The 22,033-nt window shown below is 49.1% G+C and overlaps 1 long non-coding RNA gene across 3 annotated transcripts in view; it reads left to right on the top strand.

The window, feature by feature from the left end:
• The window catches only part of LOC126528286 (uncharacterized), an 85,408-nt gene extending 63,782 nt beyond the window's left edge, over positions 1-21,626 (top strand). For all 3 annotated transcript variants that reach the window (XR_011890164.1, XR_011890165.1, XR_011890163.1), the window contains exon 5: positions 21,366-21,626. This is a non-coding gene — a long non-coding RNA (uncharacterized lncRNA). The remainder of the gene's footprint in view (positions 1-21,365) is intronic.
• The last annotated feature ends 407 nt before the right edge of the window (positions 21,627-22,033 follow it).

Genomic DNA, 22,033 nt, shown 5'->3' with positions numbered 1-22,033 from the left:
TGCCTGGTCCTTTGGTTGACGGAAGTCTAAGGTGTTCCTGATTATATTTGCAATTACCTTAGTAAGTACTTTGTAGGCGACGGACAGTAAGCTTATCGGTTTATAATTTTTCAAGTCTTTGGCGTTCCCTTTCTTATAGATTAGTATTATGTTAGCGTTCTTCCAAGATTCCGGTACGCTCGAGGTCATGAGGCATTGTGTATACAGGGTAACCAGTTTTTCTAGAACAATCTGCCCACCGTCCTTCAGCAAATCTGCTGTTACCTGATCCTCCTCAGCTGCCTTCCCCCTTTGCATAGTTCCCAAGGCTCTCTTTACTTCTTCGGCGCTACTTGTGGGATTTCAATTTCCTCTAGGCTATCCTCTCTACCATTATCGTCGTGGGTGCCACTGGTACTTTATAAATCTCTTAGAACTCCTCAGCCGCTTGAACTATCTCATCTATTTTAATAATGACATTGCCGGCTTTGTCTATTAACGCATACATCTGATTCTTGCCTATTCCTACCTTCTTCTTCACTGCTTTTAGGCTTCCTCCGTCGCTGAGAGCATGTTCAATTCTATCCATATTATACTTCCTTATGTCAGCTGTCTTACGCCTGTTGATTAACTCCGAAAGTTCTGCCAGTTCTATTCTAGCTGTAGGGTTAGAGGCTTTCATACGTTGGCGTTTCTTGATCAGATCTTTCGTCTCCTGCGATAGCTTACTGGTATCCTGTCTAACGGAGTTAACACCGACTTCTATTGCACACTCCTTAATGATGCCCACATGATGTTCTGTAGCTTCATCTGGATTTCCTCTATTTTCCCTCTTACCGCTAACTGATTGATCGGCTTCTTATGTACCAGTTTCTTCCGTTCCCTCCTCAGGTCTAGGCTAATGAAACGTCGGCGATCCCCGGCGTTTCGGGGATCACCTATCTATGCTGGGGCAGGGCTTGCTGGACTGCGAGGGCCGCGGTGCACATTTGCGGAGTGGTGCCGCGCATCGCTGCTGTCTCTATGAGGACGCGCAGTGCTGCTGTGAGGGCCGCAATAACTGCATCCTTTGGATCGGAGGCGGCAGGGGTAGTGGGCTCTTGTGTCTGCGCTAGCTCCACCGGCTGGGCGCCGCGGCCGCTGAGCGCGTCTCTGAATGACAACCCAGGCTGTACGACCGCGGAAGGACTGGTGGCTGCTGCTTGCATCCGTCGGATGGTGTCTGATGAGGCGCGAGTTTTAGCGATCGCCTGCTGTCGCGTGAGAGGCTCTGGCGACAGTCACAACAGCACGGCAGCCTTCCTCTCCATTTGCCAGGTGGGGCAGCGCGGCTGCGAGGCTGCGTGATTCCCGCTGCAGTTAATGCAGCGCGGCCTCTGCGCGGTACAGTCGGCGGTGGCGTGCGACTCTCCACAACGGAGGCAGCGGGCATCGCGCGAACATGTTGCTCCGGTGTGACCAAACAAGCCGCATCGGTCGCACTGTAGTGGCCACGGGAATCTGGGACGAGGAACACTTCGGCCGGAACGGCGTTGCCGGCGAATCGCACCGCTATGTTGTGGACCCTACGTTCCCATAAGAGGACGGTCACGGGGGCTTCACGGTGGTTTCCTATTGTGTATGCGTCGAACGAGCGGTCGACACCCAAGATGGTGCATGCGCAGATGTTTTTTGTGGGAGCTTTCACCCTCACTGGCACATCGCCGACAGTGCGGACTTGTAGGAGATGGGACAGTTCTGCACCCGTGAGCGCGTTGACGGCGACAACATTCCGTCGAAAGTTCACCCGCACGCGGTGTGCTCGCTGAATAGCTGAGAGCTGTGCGGCGATAGTTTCTTGCGTCAGTCTCAGGAAGTTGCCTTTATTCCCTTGGGGACGAAACAGGACCGTGTGGGCGCGTTCACCCGGGGCTGGGCCGTCGACTGAGGGTGTATGTGTTAGATTAGACGCTCGCCGTCCATTTCTTCGCTTTCTGGGAAACTTCTTGTGCAAGCCGACTCCCACGCTCCTCCTAACGCGTGAATCGTAGTGCCCACGTACTGCAGCGGAATCTCAGACGTTGTTGCACTACTGTCTCCATCTGACCACTTTCTCACTCGGAAAGGCCTGCTGCTACCTTCTGCGACAGTGGACACACAGAGCTCCCGCACCATTTTTGTTTGCCAACCCGCTACCATAACCTGTGGTGGTGCTCCGAGAGGAATGTCTTGGCAATGCAGAAGCTGTCGAGGACGTCCAAGTTATGGATTTGCCCGATGACCATTACTGTACTAGTTCCAGTACGGCCAGGGCTGTTTCTTCATGTGACCTATCGCCCAGTGATGTGCTCGGTTCTTCTATTGTTGATGAGCTGACACCGGTCCATCAGTCTCAGCTTTTGTGCCTCTTAAAATAATTTCGCTCTTCTTTCGATTTTCCCTGCGTCGGACGTCAACTGTTACTCATCGGATTGACACTTGCTCGCAACCACCATTGCGGCAACATCCCTATCGTGTATCTCCTGGAGAACATCGTGTAATCAATGCACAAGTCGACAACATGCTTCGCGGCGAGGTGACAGGACCTTCAACAGTCCATCTGTATCCCATGTCGTCCTTGTTGCGAAGAGAGTTGGTTCTGTGCGGTTCTGTGTGGACTACCGACACCGGAACAAGATAACTTGCAAGGACGTGTACCCCCTCCCCCCCCATAGACGTCGCGATTGCCATTCTACAAGGCACATAGCTTTTCATATCTAGATTTGAACTCAGTGTGTTGGCAAGTACCCACGGAAGACGACGATCGGCCGAAGAGAGCTTTTGTCACACCCAACGGCCTATAAAAATGTGACGTAGTGCCTTTTGGAGTTCCTAATGCACCGGCAACATTCAAGCGTATGATGGACACAGTTCTATGCGGTTTGAAGTGGCACACGTGTTTGTGCTATCGTGACGACGTTGTAGTTCTTGCTATTGACTTCACCACGCACCTTCAACGGCTCCGGTGTGTCATGAGGTGTTTAACAAATGCTTGGCTAGAAATAAACCTAAAGATGTGACAATTCGCAGCTCCGCAACTGCCAATTCTAGGTTACGTCGTATCCAAGGATGGAATACTCTCAGATCCAGCCAAACTTCGGGCCATTGCCGAATTCCCCAAGCCAACGTCCGTCAATTAATTGCACAATTTCATAGCAAACAGCTGTTACTTCACACGCTTAATTTTCCATTTCGCCACCATCACGTCGCCGCTGACGAAGCTACTTAGCAACGGACCTTCACTTCGTGGTCGTCCGAGTGCGACAAGGCCTTCACAAAGCTCTGTAGTTTGCTAAAATCTCCGCCAATTTTGCGCCATTACGACCCGACAGCTCCAATAGTGGCGCACACAGATGCCAGCGGTGTTGGCCTCGGCGCTGTGTTTGCCCAGCGCAACCAAGGCTTTCCCGTGAATGTCGTTGCTTATGTAAGTCGTACGCTTACGAAAGCTCAGACCAGTTACACTGTGACAGAAAAAGAATGCCTGAGCATAATGTGGGCTCTTACTAAGTTCCGGCCTTACTTGTATGGCGATCCATTTGATGTAGTCATGGACTACCATGCATTATGTTGGCTGTCGTCCTTGCAAAAACCCTCAGGCTGTCTTGCCCGACTGGCAGTTTGCCTGCAGGACTACGATGTCCGCGTGCTGTACCACAGCGGACACCAGCATTCTGACACCGACGCCCTCTCGTGCTCTCACTTACCTAACCATGGTTGCCACTCATTATCCCAGTTTAACGCTTCTTTGCTTGATCTTACCACCATTGCTTCTGAGCAGCGCAAGGACGATTGCATCGCCTCCCTTATAGAGTTGCTTTCTGGTTCATCAGCACAACTAGCAAATCGCACGTTGCGTCGTCAAGTTCACCATTTCGCCGTTCGTGACAATCTACTTCATCGACACAACTGTAACCCCGACGGGCACTAGTGGTTGTTAGTATTACCACGCAGTTTGCGTTCCGACATATGCACATCTTTACACGCCGATAGAAAGTGCGCGTGCTCGGGAGTTTTCAAAACGTACGTGCTCCTACAGCAGTGCCACTGGTGAGGGCTGTATAGCTACGTTCAGAAGTTCGTTGGCTTTTGGCCTGGTCGTTAGCGCCGGCAATTTTCACACCGCCTCTCACCAGTCTTTTTGCAACTTTTACCTTGCCTCACCCGGCTGTTTGGGTGCGTCGGCATCGATCTGCACGGGCCCCTTTCCCTGGCATCGGCTGGAAACCGCTGGGCCATTGTGGCAATCGACCACCTCACGCGATACGCCAAACCGCCGCCATTCCGGCAGCTACAGCGCGTGATGTTGCCTCCTTCTTGCTTTGTCGATTCATCCAGTGTCATGGGCCACCTCATGAACTGCTCAGTGGTTGTGCACATGTCGTCCTGTGAGAAGTAGTTTAAGGCGTTATTAATGATTGCAACGTTGTTCATCATACAAGTACAGCGTACCATCCTGAAATTAAAGGCCTTAAGGAACTCTTCAACCGTACGCTTGGAGACGTGCTTGCCATGTACCACGCAAATTGGGCACCGTTCGGCCCTTCCTTATATACGCGTAACACACCGCTATTCAGAGCACTTAGCTTTTCACTCTTTTATTTACTGTACGGTCGGCACCCGTCGCACAACATTGACAGAATTCTACCATACCGGCCGAACATATCTGAATGTGCGCCAATTTCTGCCATGACAAGACATGCCGAAGAGTGCGGTGATCTCACTCGGGCCTTTGCCTCCAATGACAAAGGAGGAGGAGGAGGATGAAGTAAACTTTATTGCTCTAGGAAGAGTAACTCAGCGGTCAGGCCGGATGTCTTCATTTTCTATTGGTTGATGACGATCTCCGGCCTGCATAACGCAGTAATCCGCAACCTAAAACAGCGGACAAAGAATCCATGGCTACGTGACAGCGTTCCTATCAAACAGAACAGCCACGGTGGGGTTAGGAGGCCTGCGGACAGGCAAGTTCCACATGCCTAACAAAGGAACCCCGCAGGGATCCATGATCTCACCAATCCTTTTCAACATTGCAATGATTCGGATAGCCCGGAAGCTGGAAGAGATCGACGGCATACATCACGCCATTTATGCCGACGATATCACCGCCTGGACTAACCAAGCCTCGCTCAGCCAAAAAGAACGACCACAAGCCGCAGCAACATGCGTGGAAGAATCCGTTAGGGAAAGAGGCCTCGCCTGCTCGACGGACAAGTCGGAGCTCCTGAGAGTGAGAAGGGTAAACGCTCGAAAGAACAAATAAGCGTCACCCTGGAAGGACAGAAGATACCAGAAAAAGAAGCCGTCAGGATTCTGGGTATGTGGGTGCAGAGCAATCAATGCTGCAAACACTCCAATGACCAAGAGCACTAAAAGAGCAATAAGCGGGGACCACACTTCTGCGCCCACTTTCCTTCCTGGAGCGCTTATGTGGCTCTCGGTTCCTTCCGCTGCAACTGGTCTCTCTTCAAAACTACTACCCAAGTATGAAGCGCCCTACCATGTTGTCGAACGCTCGTCAGCCATAAAATACGTCATCGAGCCCGTTGAACCGTGTTCGGACATGCGCCGTCGTGGACGAGACATTGTCATCGCCGAGTGCGTCAAGCCGCACTATGATGCACTCATAGTGAGGAGCTGTTAGGTTGCCGTACGGCTCCCTATTCGTTCCTGGGAGTAATTGTAGCGAAGAAGAGAGACGACATAGTGGCCCATCCTCTCAAGCACTTTCTAGGGGGTCAATATATTCAGTACTTTTGCTCGGAGAACGCTGCTCCTGCTGGGGGTCCGTGTCCTGCTCTAATGGTCGGTACCAAACAACGGTAACAAATGTTTTACAGTATATATTGTATCGTAGGTTGAAGACTGAGCCTGGCAAAATAGGCGCTGTCTCTTTTTAATGGTGGACCAGAATAGCATGCCACCAACACACTTCTCCGTCTTTTATGGCGCCTACCTTCGCGCGTGCCTTTCCTCGGTGTTTAAGCCCCAGATCATTGTGTAAATTGAAGTAGTAACTTAGCGCGAAAAAATACGGAAACCACAAAGGTGGACAAGGACAAGCGTTACTCACAACTGTTTAATGGAAGGAAGGATGGTACCTATATACCTTGTCACGCATGCGCATACCCAGCAGAAGAGAACACGCACATGTACAACAAAGGTGGTGGCGCAAGAAGCTAAATTCGGCATCTAGTAATGAGATAGAAGACTCACTTATACATCTATCTCTATTCTGTTTGGTAAAGAAGGCCTCAAGACCGAACCTGGAAGAGGCGTTGCTGCTTCTGCCCAGAATAGTAGTCGCAGAAAATCGAGCGTCACAACCCCACGCGCTAACATGAGCCACCAAATGTACCTTCTATTGTGCCAAATGCGCCAAATGTGCCAACTACTATTCTTGGCAGGAGCGGCAACGCCTCTTCCAGGCTCGCTCTTGAGGCCTTCTTTATCAAAAAGAAAAAAGATAGATGTGTAAATGAGCCTTTCATCTCATTACTAGATGCCGAGTTTGACTTCTTGCGCAACCGCTTTTGATGTGCATGTTTTCTTCTGCTGGATATGTGCATACGTGACAAGAGGATATATACGTACTATCCTTCCTTCGATTAAACAGTTGTGAGTAGCGCTTGTCCTTGTCCAACTTTCTTGTTTCCGTTTTCTTTATCGCGCTAACTTACTACTACAATTATGGACGACCAACTAGCCCAACAATCAGCTCTTCTAGAATTGTGTCAATTGCCACCCCATGCGAAAAGCGACGGTCTCGGTGGCGTGAAAAAAAGTTCTTTCAGGGGCGTTCTCAGTAAGAAATGGAGCTCCTGAGGTGTCATCCGGATGTTCCCTTACGCGTATACGCTTCAGGCACACTACATGAACAACTTCAGCACGAGGACGACGACAGAGCGAACCAGAGTACTGTAGGGGGCCAGTTCGTAGGTTACGTCTATGAGGCAGTGTGCGACCATGTCGGGACCAAAATACCGGTGCAGCAACTTTTCTGAGTTCACGGTGAGGGATGAGTGTCCAGACCTACACGCAGTCGCCGATATTGTAATGGACGTCGCGTCGAGCCTGGTTGTATACAATAGTGTCGGTACGCTATTGGCTCCGGATACGATGTCGAACGAGCTGGCTTGTTTCTTGGATTTTTCAAGAAAAAATATCCACCATGTGTTTGCTTGTTGGAATACTATCAGCCACAGTTAGCATGGCATGAAGTGTTGAGGTGTGAAGCCGCCCGTACACAAGTTCAAGCGCCGTAAACAGGAGTGGTTTAGGCAAAAGTCATATATTGTAAATTCTCGTCCCATGTCTTGCGCTCTTCGTTAACATCAATGGAAAGGATATCAGCCAGTATTCAAACATACAAACATTCAAACATGTTCAAACATTCCGATAGGATGACACGCGGTGCCCTTGCAGAGACCAGCGCGCTGACTAGAGAACGTTCTGCATAAGTTCGGCTCTGAATGCTGCACCACGATCGGTGATGAGAATAGAGGGTACGTGATGTATGACGATGTGGCGGATAAACACTTCGGTCAGTTCATAAGCATTTCCTTGCTTCTGCAAGGCAATGCTTAGCTTCGGTTTCTGCGTACCACGTTAAGATTGTCGGTAGCGGCGACTATGCACACGTTACGCGATGACGTCACTGAAAATGGACCAGGTAGATCTATTCCTATTTGTTGGAAAGGTGCTTTAGGACACTTCACAAGGTTGAGAAAGCCAGTCGGTTTAACGGGCAGTTTCTCGCGGCGGTTGCAATCATGGCAAGTGTTCACATACCATTGCACAAAAGGAAACATCTCAGGCCAGTAATAGTTGTGTCGTATTCTTGCTAACATCTAGTAAATTTCACGTGTCGCGCGCATGGCTTATCACGGCAGACTTTCAAAATACCTTGGAGCTGTGCCGACGGTACAAGGAGGTACGTTTGGGGATCGCTTCCTTAGTCTTTCTTGTAAAGAACGTTGTTACACAGACAGTACAATGATAAGCCGTGCACAGCCAAGCGAGGTAAAACAGCTTCAACTCCTTCAAAGTGCTCAATCAGTAGCAGCAACTTATGGTCAGTGCACTGTTTCCCCAGCTAGCTTGACGGCGTCGATAGCACAGGCAAATGACAAGTCGATTTAAGGGTCCAATGGTGTCGTGTGGAAAGGTGCGCATCAAAACGAGCCAGAATTGTTGTGTCCTTCCAATTTGGTAAACAACGGTAATCTCATACAATTGTAGGCACAAGCTCCAGCGGGATACTCTGCCTGCCGAGTCCTTCACGTAGACAAGCCATCACAGGCCATGGTGATTGCTGACAATCTAAAACGGTCTACCGCAGAAGTAGGCTCGCTAATTCTAAATGGGCCAAACACCGCTAAGCAATCTTTGTACTGGCTGAGTAGTTCGCCTCCGCCTTGGCGAGACTGCAGCTTGCATAAGGAATGATGCGTTCCGCACCGTCTTGCCACTGCACAAGACTTGCGCCGAGACCCACAGTGCTGGTGTCAGTGTGAATTTTGGTATCAGCGTGTTTGTTGAAATGAGCTGCTTTTGCTGCAGGTTGCAAACGCTGACGCAGTTCATTAAACGATGCCTATTGCTCGTCCAGGCAAAGGAAAGGCACACTGTCGCGTCAGAGGCTCATAAATTTTCCAGAACCCTCAACGAAGCTCCTATAATCTGCGCACAAACCAAGGATGCTATGGGCAGCCTTCTTGCATGGGGGGGGGGGGGGGGGGGCGCTGAGAACTCGTCGAAGGCAGGTAATTTGTCAGGGTCTGGTCGGACGTCTTTATGGCCAATTACATGGCCAAAAAATTGGTATTATGGGAAAAAGAAGTAGCATTTTTCAGGCTTAATGGTGAGGTCAGCAGTCCGGAAAGCAGTCAGAACGCCCTTGAGTCATGCGAGAAGTTCGTCAAACGAGCTCATGGAGACGCCGACAAATTCGAAAAATACGAGGCAAGTTTGCCACTAGAGTTCAGCAAGGACGGTATCCATCATCAGCTGAAAGGTGGCAGGCGCAGAACAGAGAGTGAAAGGGACACCTATGGATTGGTAATGCCCGTCAGGTGTCGCAAACGCTGTTTTTAAGAGCCTGGTCAACAACTTCGATTTGCCACTACCCGGACTTAAGATTCAAGAAGTAAAGAAAAAACTTGGCATGCTGTAGGCAATCTAATGAGCCGTCGACTAGTGGCAATGGATGAGCACAGCATTTTGCGACACGGTTCTAGTTTCTTTATCTACACAGAAACGTAGTGTGTTGTCCTTATTTTTTACACTACAGGGGAGGGCCCCTTGTGGACAGCTGGTTACCGTCGTCCTGGAGGATTTCTTTCACCTGCTGCTTGATCGTTTCCCTTTCTACTGAAAATACTCTGTAAGGATGCTGGCGAACAGGACGTGCTAGCTCAACCATAATAATGCGGTGCTTTTTCACGGAGGAGCGTCGCACTTTGGACGTCATCGAAAAAGAGTAAACATTTCATTAACGAGACTCAGTAAACGGTTCTCCTAATGGCCTGGCAGATCACGGTTAACGTGAGTACGTTCTTTTAGGCATGGTAACTCAGTCTGCTGACACGATGAGAGTTCCAACGCACCAATGGCGGTGAAATCAATGATTCCTCAAAGAAACGCGATCGTCTTTTTTAGCGGTGAATGAAGATACTAGTTGCTAAACTTTGCTAGCAGAACGAGGGAAAATTTGTTTCGCAGCTGAAGAAGCCATCTGGCTATGCATTTGGTGCGTTCAAGAAGCAAGAGAACGATTGCCTCAGGAATGCCCTCGTCGTCGTCGTTCATATTGTATTGGACAACAGTCATCAGGCTGCTCTTGGGTGGCAAGCTGACGTGATCATCGGCTACGCTACGTGCAATATCACAGTCGTTTTCATTACGCTGAGCGGTCGCTTGCGCGGTAGCGGAGCTGACACTAGGCTCTTGCAGGTCGATGATGGCACCGTTTGCTTGAAGGCAATCTGTGTCGAGTATAAGGTTCCTTGAACATTCAGGAAGAGTGACAAAGTCGACGAACGAGGTGAGGGCCCGAATTTTAACTCGTGCCATGCATCGACCAACTGGAGTTATCAAGTGCTCTCCTGCAGTATGAATCTGAGTTCCAGGCCATTATTTCGCAAGTTTCTTTAGTATGCGCATGAGATTCTGGTTCGTAACTTCTGTGCCCGCACCGGTGTTGATTAGCGCCGTGACTCCATGGACATCTATCGTTAATGGTACGTCGCAGGATACTGACACGTCACGACACTGCTTTCTAGGCGTCCGAACTTCGTCATGTCGTGGTGGTCGAAGTGCAGGATCTTCTGCATTCGCAACGTCAGCATCCTCATCTCCGCAATTCGTTGGTGACAGGGCTGGGTGAGCGACGCCTGGCTGCGCTCGGCGTTAAAATGGGGCTGGAAGACCTGTTTCAGGCGGGTGACAGAGACCGAGGTTCACGAAATCGTAGAGTCCTGGCCTCCGTGAGGTAGCGTTAGATCCCCACGAGGCGTTCGCCATTGCGTGGCCACGGCGTATTAAGCAGAAACTTGATCAGCGCAACTAGGCGTTAAGGACATGCCCTGTAGAGGTGGCTGGTCGTACCGCAATGAACACACAAGGGCCTCCGGTCTGCAATGCACCACACGTCGCTCTTGAGGAGTGGCCGTGCTTCAACCATAAACGGCGTGCTACGAGGGTTGAAGTCGCCAGTCGCTAGCTCAATGGTGCGCACACCATGAATATCTGGCACGACGCTCATGGAGTGAAATATCGGGGACAACGAACGTCGCGCAGCCTCCGCATACGACATGCATTGCAGTGGCTGCCGCACTTGGTGCTCTGTTTCGCTTCGCTCTGGGAATTGGACAGCCTGCTTGATTTCTTCACGGACGACGTAAGCAAGAGAAATCGGTGGCATGGATGCCGGAGTCGTCTGAAGAATTTAGAGTTCTCGCTCAGCAATCCTGATGAGCTCCCTCTAGGCATCGGTGTTGTCCAAGGGTACAGCGATAGGGCCTCGCGAAATGATCGACACGTCTCATTTATAATGCCCTCTTGGCTGCTGCCACGTCTTTTCCATTGATGTGGCTTCTATGAGAAACTCTGCAAAGGTCTTTGGTGCGCTGCGTATCAAGCTACCGGATAAATAGCTCTTGCTTCACACTATGCATAAAATTCTTGAACTTCTTTTGTTCCGGCATGGATGGATCCGCGGGTTGGAAAGTCGGCTCATACCTTCCACAAAGATTGCGACCCTTTCGTTCGGCCGCGGTAGCTCGCCTGAATTGCGGAATCTCAGTGTCAATGCCTGAGGTCTGTTCAATTTAATGTGCGGCGGCGGATACTTCCACCTCCCCAGATAAAAGTACTTTGTGAGTTCGTTGCACGAGGCAGAGTGATCCCTATTGTCAAGAACCTCAGCGCCGCGCTACCCGGTAGCTACGCCGTCGACGATTCCTCGCGCAGCTCTGGGCGGACTCGTTGAGGTTGGACGGGGCACCCTTGATCTGTCCCATTTGAGCGTGGAACCAGAAGATCATATTTGCGTGTTTTCCTTGTCCCGTAGAACTCATAAGACTGGTTTCGAGACGGTGCCCTTGGCGAATACTCGGACCGCCGATATCGAGTAGCTGTATAACGTCGTTCTTCCGTCGTCACGCAGGGCCAACGCTATTGCGGCCTGTTCCGCTACCTCGGCCGCCGTCGCCGGACCGTAGAGGAGTTTGTGATTTTCCCTTCTTGACCGATGCTGACTGTAGCGAACGTCTTTCCTTCAGGGTACCGGGCTGCATCGACGAAACAGCAACTACGGGCGCGTTCGTCGGCCTCTTCCAGGAGGGCTTCAGCCCTCTCCCTTCATCTGGCCACGTTGTACTCAGGGTGGACATTCCGGCGAACGACGGCAACGGTAATGCGCACTTTTTGTTCTCGAGGTATGGTGCAGAAGGATTTGGGAATTCGCAACTGTTTATGGAAGACTTCGATGGGGATGGTTGAGGAAGAAGGAAGTGAAGTACTCAACTTTCTGATATTGACACGTGTACTTATCTTTATCGGGCGACCACGTTTCGCCACCTAAGAAATGTAATCGCACAGCGCGGGACGCGCCTGCATGTATCCGAAGTTTCTGGAAAGTTATCGATACTTCTACCCGGCTATCTGTTGTCGCCGAACGTTGTGTTATCTGATTTCATCGTGTAACGCGAATGGTGTAGAACTTTGTGGAAGGTACGCGGGTCCGAACGATTAGTCTGGAACATTCGACGACTGCTCTATAAAAGCCGACGCACTTGACTCGCTGATCAGATTTCCGACGATCGCCGACTGTGTTCGCCGCTTTCGTTGTGCTATAAGTGTAGCCTGTTTTGTGGGCACAGGTTCGCCCAATAAAATCTAGTTTTGCCTTTCACAGTATTGCTACTGTGTTCTTAACGTCACCACCACGTGACATCTGGTGGAGGTGCTTTTCTTTCATGTACCGGACGCCCCTGACAAGCCGTGATCCAAGCCCGGACCGCAAAGAGAACACCAACGTAGTCCCGGAGCATCGAGCAAGCCGCAGTCTTCAACAGCTGCCCCCGGAGCACGGACTTCTACCTGAGAAGACCAAGAAGATCGTGGACAAGGCAACCTCAATGGCAGCCCCACGACATCACTGTAACATACAAGTCCGGAAGAAAACACTCGGATGACGATTGCCTATCACGCGCCCCCATTGACCCACCGCCGCAAGATGACGAGGATGACGACGCCTTCCTTGGCACAATAAGCGCGGAAGACTTCGCCGAACAACAACGAGGGGACCCGGAGCTAAAAGGCCTAGTCGAGTATTTGGAAGGGCACACCGATGTTGTCCCTAGGGCATTTAAGCGTGGATTATCTTCGTTCACGCTTCAAAACAACCTACTCGTGAAGAAGAACTTCTCACCAGTCCGCGCCAGCTACCTTCTTGTTGTACCGTCAGCGCTGCGTCCAGAGATACTGCACGCCCTACACGACGATCCAACCGCTGGGCACCTCGGATTCTCCCGGACGCTGTCGAGAATACAGGAAAGGTATTACTGGCCGCGTCTGACCACCGACGTCGCCCGTTACGTCAAGACATGCCGAGACTGTCAACGACGCAAGACACCACCGACAAGGCCAGCAGGATTACTACAGCCGATCGAACCTCCTCGCCGACCATTCCAGCAGATTGGGATGGATTTGTTGGGGCCGTTTCCGATGTCAACATCCGGGAATAAGTGGATCGTCGTGGCGACGGACTATCTCACCCGCTTTGCTGAAACTAAAGCTCTACCAAAAGGCAGCGCAGCCGAAGTGGCGAAATTTTTCGTCGAGAACATCCTGCTGCGATATGGTGCTCCAGAAGTCCTCATCACCGACAGGGGAACGGCTTTTACAGCAGAGCTCACCCAGGCCATTCTGCAGTACAGCCAGACAAGCCACAGGAGGACAACTGCCTACCATCCGCAGACGAATGGTCTCACGGAGCGCCTCAACAAGACCCTCGCCGACATGCTACCAATGTACGTCGACGTCGAGCACAAGACGTGGGACGTGGTCCTGCCGTATGTAACCTTCGCTTACAACACGGCGGTGCAAGAAACAACACAGATCACGCCGTTTAAGCTGGTTTACGGCAGGAACCCGACGACGACGCTCGACGCCATGCTGCCCCACGTCACTGACGAAGAGAATGTTGACGTCGCTAGCTATCTCCAGCGCGCCGAAGAAGCCCGACAGCTCGCCCGCCTGCGGATCAAGAACCAACAGAGGACCGACAGCCGACACTACAACCTCCGACGACGCTTTGTCGAGTACCAGCCCCGTGACCGTGTTTGGGTTTGGACCCCTATACGCCGACGAGGACTGAGCGAGAAGCTCTTGCGTCGCTATTTCGGACCGTACAAAATCATCCGACGTATTGGCGCACTGGACTATGAGGTCGTGCCAGACGGCATTTCGCTGTCACAGCGGCGCCGCTCACGACCTGAAATTGTCCACATTGTGCGACTCAAGCCGTACCACCAGCGTTGGCGAACTTTCGGACTTCATGTAACTAACCTTTGGACTTGATTTCTTTTCGTTGTTTTGTTACTTATGTTTAATAAGGGTCCTTTTGTGTTTCGCTCTCTTATATTTGTAGCATCGGGACGATGCTTTTTAAGAGGGGGGTATTGACACGTGTACTTATCTTTATCGGGCGACCACGTTTCGCCACCTAAGAAATGTAATCGCACAGCGCGGGACGCGCCTGCATGTATCCGAAGTTTCTGGAAAGTTATCGATACTTCTACCCGGCTATCTGTTGTCGCCGAACGTTGTGTTATCTGATTTCATCGTGTAACGCGAATGGTGTAGAACTTTGTGGAAGGTACGCGGGTCCGAACGATTAGTCTGGAACATTCGACGACTGCTCTATAAAAGCCGACGCACTTGACTCGCTGATCAGATTTCCGACGATCGCCGACTGTGTTCGCCGCTTTCGTTGTGCTATAAGTGTAGCCTGTTTTGTGGGCACAGGTTCGCCCAATAAAATCTAGTTTTGCCTTTCACAGTATTGCTACTGTGTTCTTAACGTCACCACCACGTGACAATATGGTTGGTTAGAGGTTCGTGCTCAGGGCGTAGTCCTTGAAGTCGACGCCTCCTCCATACGCGAAGAGGAGTCAGCTTTACTGGACTTCGTGCAGAGCTTGTAGGCGGGGTTCGATCTAGAAACGGTAGCATGCACCCGGCACCCACACCAAAAAATGTAACGGAGGTTAAAGACGGAGGCTGGCAAAACGGACGCTCTCTCTTTAATGACGCACCGGAAGAACTACATGCAGCCGACGCGTATCATCATCTTTCATGGCGGTCACCATTGCGTGCGCATTCCCCCGGAATGGGAGCTACACATTATTGCGTCAATATGCATACTGTGACGTCACACTAACCACTAACCGTTATTGAGCCTGAGGGACGTGGTGAAGGACCCTCGGCACAGTCCATGCTAATATGCGCCCACACGCGCGATGTAGAAGAAGGGAACACACATGTTGATAATACTGCCCTGTGCACTTACTTCTGTTCGTGTCCGTTTATTTGCGCAACACCGTTTTCAACTCGTTCACAATGTCGCCTCGATAGCGCGCTGGAGATACATTTGATAAAACAGTGGGCCCACTTTATCCGCTGATGCGCGCTCATGCGCTAGTATGGTTGGCATCGCGGTTACAAAATACGGGACTGGCGAGAGTGGTGGCATTCTTTTCCGCCGACGCTCGACCACACATGTGGTTTTTGCCGCCGCCGAACAGTGTTTCCCAGAAATTCTGTTATGGGCACAAGTTTGCTCAAAGTATATTTAATTGCCAAGTCACCTACTCCCTGTGCTTACGGACAAAAACCGGTACTTCAACGTGACAATGTCCACAGGATGAAGTGCACAGTTATTGCGCACGCTAATACCCCCACGCGAGAATGGTCATCCTGGCCGCAGCCTAATTGTACGGGGAACGACAAGTAAAGGACTTCGTATGAGAATCGAGGACCGCTTCGGTAGAGCGACAATGGCAGTCATTTGAGGTTATAACAGATGTCACACGATAATTAACGGGAGAAGTTATTTCCAGGACTGTGTATGGGCCAATAAAGCGGAACTGACACTTCTCACCCAACCGAGGGGTGTGAAATAGTCTAAAGCAGTACTCCTTCGCCAGGCTGGTAGAAAACTACGCGATGGGATGCGTCCTATTGATCCTTGCGGTCCTGTTGTCTGGTTTCGGTATTGAACGCGGGAACTCTGGCGAGAATGGACAAGGTGGGAAACATTCTTCGCAGGAAGATGGAGATGGACCGGCCGGAGCAGAGAAGAAACGTTGAGAAATGAACCAGGAGAATGGCCATAAACAAGGTGCGTTGAACGGCGGTGTTATACGTGAACGTGAAGAATGGCAAAATTGCGTCCAAATTTCTGTGATCTTGTTGAATGTAGGCGGCTGTTATGTCAGAAAGCGTACCATAAAAGCGCTCAGTGAGGCCGTTGTTCAGAGGATGGCGACTTGAAGTAGTCTTGCGAGTAGTGCCAGAGGCTTTCAATACTTCGCCTACCAGTTGTGAAAAGAATGTCTTTCAACGGTCGCTCAGAAGGATACGAGGGGTGAGCTGAAGCAGGATTAGAGCATGAAATATGAACGCAGCAACTGCGAAAGCAGATACATAACTGACACAAGCTGTTTCGGCATAGTGCATGAGGTGCTCGATGACTAGCTGTCACTATCCATCTACTACTGGCAGCAGTGATGAGAAGTGGCCCATCGAGAATGATACCAGCAACCTCGAACAGTTCCAAAGGACATGAAATCAGTTCTAATTTCCCTGCAGCAGCTGATGTTGGCCGCTTTAGACGTCGGCAAATGGCGCAGGAAGCGTCTTATCTCGCGACACTGGTAGACAGGCCAGACTAGTCTTTCGTTAGTTTTCTGAATACCAAGGTAGCTAGCAGTCCAATAGTCATTAAACTCTTGAACAAAACGCGCACAAAACTGCGAGGTAGTATGAACACCCAGTGTCGTCCGTCAGGATGATGAATATGGAGGTACAGCACGGTGTTTTCAAGCTTGAATTCTGTCAGCTTTCGACAGACTCGGGCGTTACGCGGGTGCGAAGCTGCGGGACGGTGGTCTATAATACCTCGACAGTACAAGTCCGCAAGTTGAGATGAAAATTATTCATGGTCCTCCGAATTCAGATGTCAAGAGCGGCGAAGGGTAAAACCACCGTAGAAAAAACTTTAGTTTGTGCGCCACCAGTGGTGGTTGCGGAATCATACATGAGTGCGGCTGCAGGAAGCGGGCAGCGAAGAAGAGCACCTGCGTCTTGGTACTTTTTGCCGGGCCAGTAGATGTCATATTCTTCGAAGAATTTAGCCACCAAGACGCCGTGGCGAGTTCTTGAATGTGGAATAACAGCATAAGACGTGATGGTCAGTAATGACGGTAAAATGGTGGCTGTGAAGATAAGAATGAAACTTCCGGACGAACCAAACGACATCTAGGCACTCCTGCTTGGTGATGCATAGTTCTCGGGAGGTGTGTGTACGCAGCTGGTATATGCAACTACTTTCTCACGCCAAGAATTGTCTCTCTAAAGAAGCACAGTACGAGTGCCGTGCCCGCTAGCTTCTGTGTACAAGGGTGTGGGTGCAGTCTCATCAAAATGGCTCAGGACAGGTTCAGATGTGAGGTCGCCCTACAGCTGGTCAAAGCAGATTCACATTCCAGTAATCACACGAAGAGATAACCAGAAGGAGGTAAGTTGTTTAAAGGACGAGCTATAGAGGCGAAGTTGTGTATGTACCAGCAAAAATATAGGAAGCTATGCCACGTAAACTGCGTACTTTTTTATCTTTTCTGGACGAGGAAAGCAAAGTACCACCGAAATTTCGTCAAGATCAGGTGGAATATATATATTCGCAGGTGAATGATCACTCTGAGGCTCCAATAAACAACCGCCACATAGATACATACGCGTATATACATCAAAATCTCTAACTGGGTGTTCGTTAGCACAGCGAGAGACACCTTTTGCTTCAAAATGGACCTTCTCGGCCAAAATGCAAAATATTGAAAGCAATAGCAAGGTTTAGCGCTGCGCCAGAGCTCCTCTGATAGTTTACTAATACATGTAGGCGACATTTACGTGCTACACAGGACGCGAGGAAACTGCTTCTGCGTAGGATAACTAGCGGATTGGAAACGACGAGCCGTCTACATTTAACATTTTCATAATATGTGCCTAACCGCTAAAGTTACCCTACACCTCTGCCATCCATCTCGCATATTTGCTCGATGTCATTAACCTCCAGTCGGATATAGGAGATTATGTCGTACTCTTTACCAGTCGCCCTACATGCCGGAAACATCGCTTTGAATGTCACCAAATACAAATTTCTGGGGCGAGTGGGCAGCGTTGATCTAATTATACTTCATGAAGACAATAATCAAGCGCTGCCAGATATCAGACGATATTCAGGTGTTGTGTTGCTCCAGCAAGATGGGGCCGTTATAGCCATAGCACAGCCCCTCCCCCCCCCCCCCCCCCCCCCCGGCAAGGTTGCAAAATCAAGGGTCAAGCTGCCCGTGCCCGGTACCATTTGACACCCCTCCTGAGTAATAAGCTCCCCGCAGACGTTTTCCGCTAAGGGTTACTTTTGCGCAAACTGCCGCGGTGGCAGCAGCTTGACTGTAGCATATGAAGATGGGTGTTACGATCGGCCGGCAGTGTTACTGCTCTGCAAACCTATCTCAGCCCGCTGCTGCAGTTTAGGTCGTTCTGCGGGGGTGGCGTCCTTCAGAGAACCAGCGATGGCAGGAAAAGTTAAACTACCATGAACTTCCTTCGGAGAACTGGAGACCACGGCAATGTTAATCCACCATGCGCCTCCTTCGGAGAGTCGGCGACGGCAGCAGGGCTGACCACGTTTGGCGGACCGTGTATTATTGGTTGATTCGCCGTCGCCTTCATGTTCTATTTGCAGCAAGAGAGCTTCTCGGAAAAGGGTATTGTGCGGTGCGTTTTTCTTTGTGCCCCAGGATTCGTCAGTCTGCTGACACTCGTGGCGGCTACCAAAGTCAGCTCTGCAATTAAGAGGCTCCGGCTGGGGTCAAGCGTGACATTCTGGCTACGAGGACCCGCTCAACTCGGTGGGTTCTACGAATCCAAAGTGCGTATGTGAGTGTGTGAGACCTCCCCCTCGAAGACGGGGAGGTCCCCCCCTCGACTACGCCTTCAAAGACGGAGGACAGTCCGATTGGACGAAGGTTGGACAACAGTTTGTCGGCTGCTAGGATGTGCTTGGAGTTTTGTGCTCGTGTGCTGTGCGCTTCGTGGTGGGAGCTTCGTGCTCCTTTTCGCAGTTATGCTGGCCTGTTGACATGTATCTCATGTTTTAATGTAAATATTGTAATTAAATTCTCTACTGCTAGTTCTCGATGAGAGCAAGTTCGTCCCTAAAACCACGTCCCAATCGTGGGTGAGTTAGACGACGGCATGGGCCAGCTACGACATAGTTCGTGCCCGACTGCAGCCCTTACAACTGGATGCCAGGGGTGAGATCGTCATACAACTCTAATACGGGAGTGACGTAACTACACTTTCGTACGTAATCGAAGAACCTGCCTTGTAATTGATTTGTGCTGTGATAGTACTATAGGAAGGCCACGTACTGCGAGGACTCCTGAGGAACAGCGTGTATAAAAGGCGCGGCGAATTGGTCGGCACTCTGGTCTACTCTTTGAAGGTGCACGAAGTAGCGAGGCAAGCCAAGTCACCAGCGGTCGAAACGTCTTAGGCTAATAATTACCTTCAGTACATGTGAATGTCGCCAGGTGAATAATTTGAACCTACGTCGCAATGGGCACTCGTTCTAGTCGTCGTTTACAGCTTCGCTGTTCAACCACCTTCTCAGCGTTAATCGGAAACCATTTTGTAACTTCGCTTTTCTTTATTCGCAGAAAAGTAGTGATTGTTTCATTTTTATTGCAATAATATTGCCATTATAAATGCTATGTTGCATTATTATTCGCTTTGAAGAAGACATATGTGCGTAAGTAAGAGAAATGAAGAAATAGCACAAATAGCTACAGCATGCCTAATATTACAACGTTTCCTAATAACGCTATAAACTATAACCATCCACTTAAAACAACAAGTTAATACCACAGTTACCTTGGCAGAAGTGATGTTTCTATATGTCACAATTACGGTCGCACCTGCAGACACGATGCGCGTATTAGAGAACGCTTTATTGTTACAGACGCACTTTAGTGTAGTTGAATTATCATGGAGGAAAGATCCTCATTTCTATTCAATGAAACGATATATTTCTGGTATACATATAATGCTCAGAATAGTCGAGAATAACCCAAATCAGCGAGTATAATCAAAATTCAATATTTTCGTTTTGTCAGCCTTAATAAATTTTATTTCCAAAATTAGTGTAAAGACGAATTTAGTGAGAAACAGAAGCTGCCTCTTATATCAACAAAGGCAAATAGTGATTCGACAACCATTATTGCCAGAACAAAGTAAAAAGAAATGAGTCGAAGTTGTCGTGTTTGTGCTGCTAGAAATCGTTCTCCTGAAGATGTGTGGGCTGAACTAGGAACGGTTACAGGAAATTTGATAACATAAATGGGTTACCCTCGCTTTGCCTTTTTAAATAGTTTTCTGTTGTAGTCTCGCCGTGGTGCCTTTAAAAGTTACTGAAATTACGGAACCATATAAGCTCGAGTATCAGATTTCAAGATATATTTTAGCAGAAAATACCGACATTATGAATATTCAAGTTTGCAGGAATGTGCTATACATCACTGTCTCAAAACTTCGCTTAACTTGGGTTTCTAATCAGGAATAAGAAAAGACACTGATCCACCCAGTCAAGCCCTTTAATTGCAGAACTAGACGTTGAACTTTTTGCCAATGTATAATAAAGAATGATGTAATGCTTAAGGTACCAACTGCTGGAAATGTGGTGCACGACACGCTGTAGCAGGCTTCGTCATAATGCGACTAGTCGTTTGGGGGTAAAGGTATATCTAATACATAAAATGTATAATATTGTTCCGAAAAATAAACATTTCTTTATTTCACAATAGTCATAAGAGTTCAAATATTACAGCACAATACACAATTTCTCGCTTTCCTTCTCTTAACTGCACAGCGTTAATAGGTTTACGTCCTTTGTCCTTTGCCACTGCTTTTAGTGCTGCTACAGAATGGTGCTTCGTCAACACGCTGCTTGCCAAGTAGGGCGAGAGGTAATTTCACAAAGTAGCAAACTTGACGTTTGCACGGGTTGGTTAGATTTGACATCAACTGCATTCGATGCAGCAACCTGAGCTGCTTTTCAGCGCTGACTTCATGGCGTACATTCTTGTGTGTGTTGGGTGCTACAGTATTTATGCTAATATGCGTAACATTTGTTGCACAATAACAAAAGGGCCATGCTGACAGAATACGCTATAGTAACACCGTTACATAACCTCCAAGCCTAACTGGCAAACATCTCATAAAGTCAACGTACCTTGAATAAAATGTAGCGTGGTACTGAACAAACAGCTAAGTCATCATATGAGTATAAAAGGGATTTATTTATATACAAGGGTTCATTCCTCTCGGTAACATAGCGCAATCGCTGGGAGCAATCACCCACACTCGCATTCCTTTTTCTTGCTCTTTAAGCTGTGTATATTTAGAGTACGTATACCGAAAATTATTTTTTGCTGTGTAGTATTCAACCAAATTAAATTACCGAATGTACTTCTTTCGGCATTGTGTCATGGTAGTTAGTAGAATATGTCTTTTTCTTGCAGATATACGGCAGTGCCTTATTACGAACTTCCTGCTCAGTACGGTGACTTTTCCTCCATTCTGGAAATTCAACTATCCCCCATTTAAGAAGAACGAGAATCTCGCAGTAGCCGTATGGAACGAGTTTGAAGTCAAAATGTTCACTCATGTTAGACTTACAGTCATGAATGCTACAAAAGATACTTGTATCGAGGAACTGAACAAGAAAACAATATCTACAAATACTTGAAATCGAAGGAATAAACGTTTACTGGAATTGCAAAGGGCTTTCCTGGGCAGAATTATCTGCTACATCGGTAGTTTGCGACCTACACTAGGTCCAGATGATGTAAATATTCTAGTTAATGTCGAGCGCCATTTTCGCTTATGCAATTGTGCCTGTTGCTTGCGGACACAAGTGCGCATGCACAAGTGCGTGGTGACGTGTAACAAGAAAATGGTCCGCTAGTGTTTCTCAAGTCACATGATTTTTATCTTTCTTGCACTATTTTCTAAGCAAGAAACGCAGACACAGCCCAAAATGGCATTTCAGTATTCGCACACTTAAAGCTCACGCAGAAAAAAACAATTTTCCTCATACGTACCATTTAAAAAAAGCAACACAGATGAAATGCTAAAGTTCAAGAGGCAATCATTATTTGACGTTATTGATTCGCTTTTCATTAAACAA

Source organism: Dermacentor andersoni, chromosome 9 (genome assembly GCF_023375885.2).
Source record: "Dermacentor andersoni chromosome 9, qqDerAnde1_hic_scaffold, whole genome shotgun sequence".
Classification (NCBI taxonomy): Eukaryota; Metazoa; Arthropoda; class Arachnida; order Ixodida; family Ixodidae; genus Dermacentor; species Dermacentor andersoni.
This window is presented reverse-complemented; position numbering and strand designations above follow the sequence as displayed.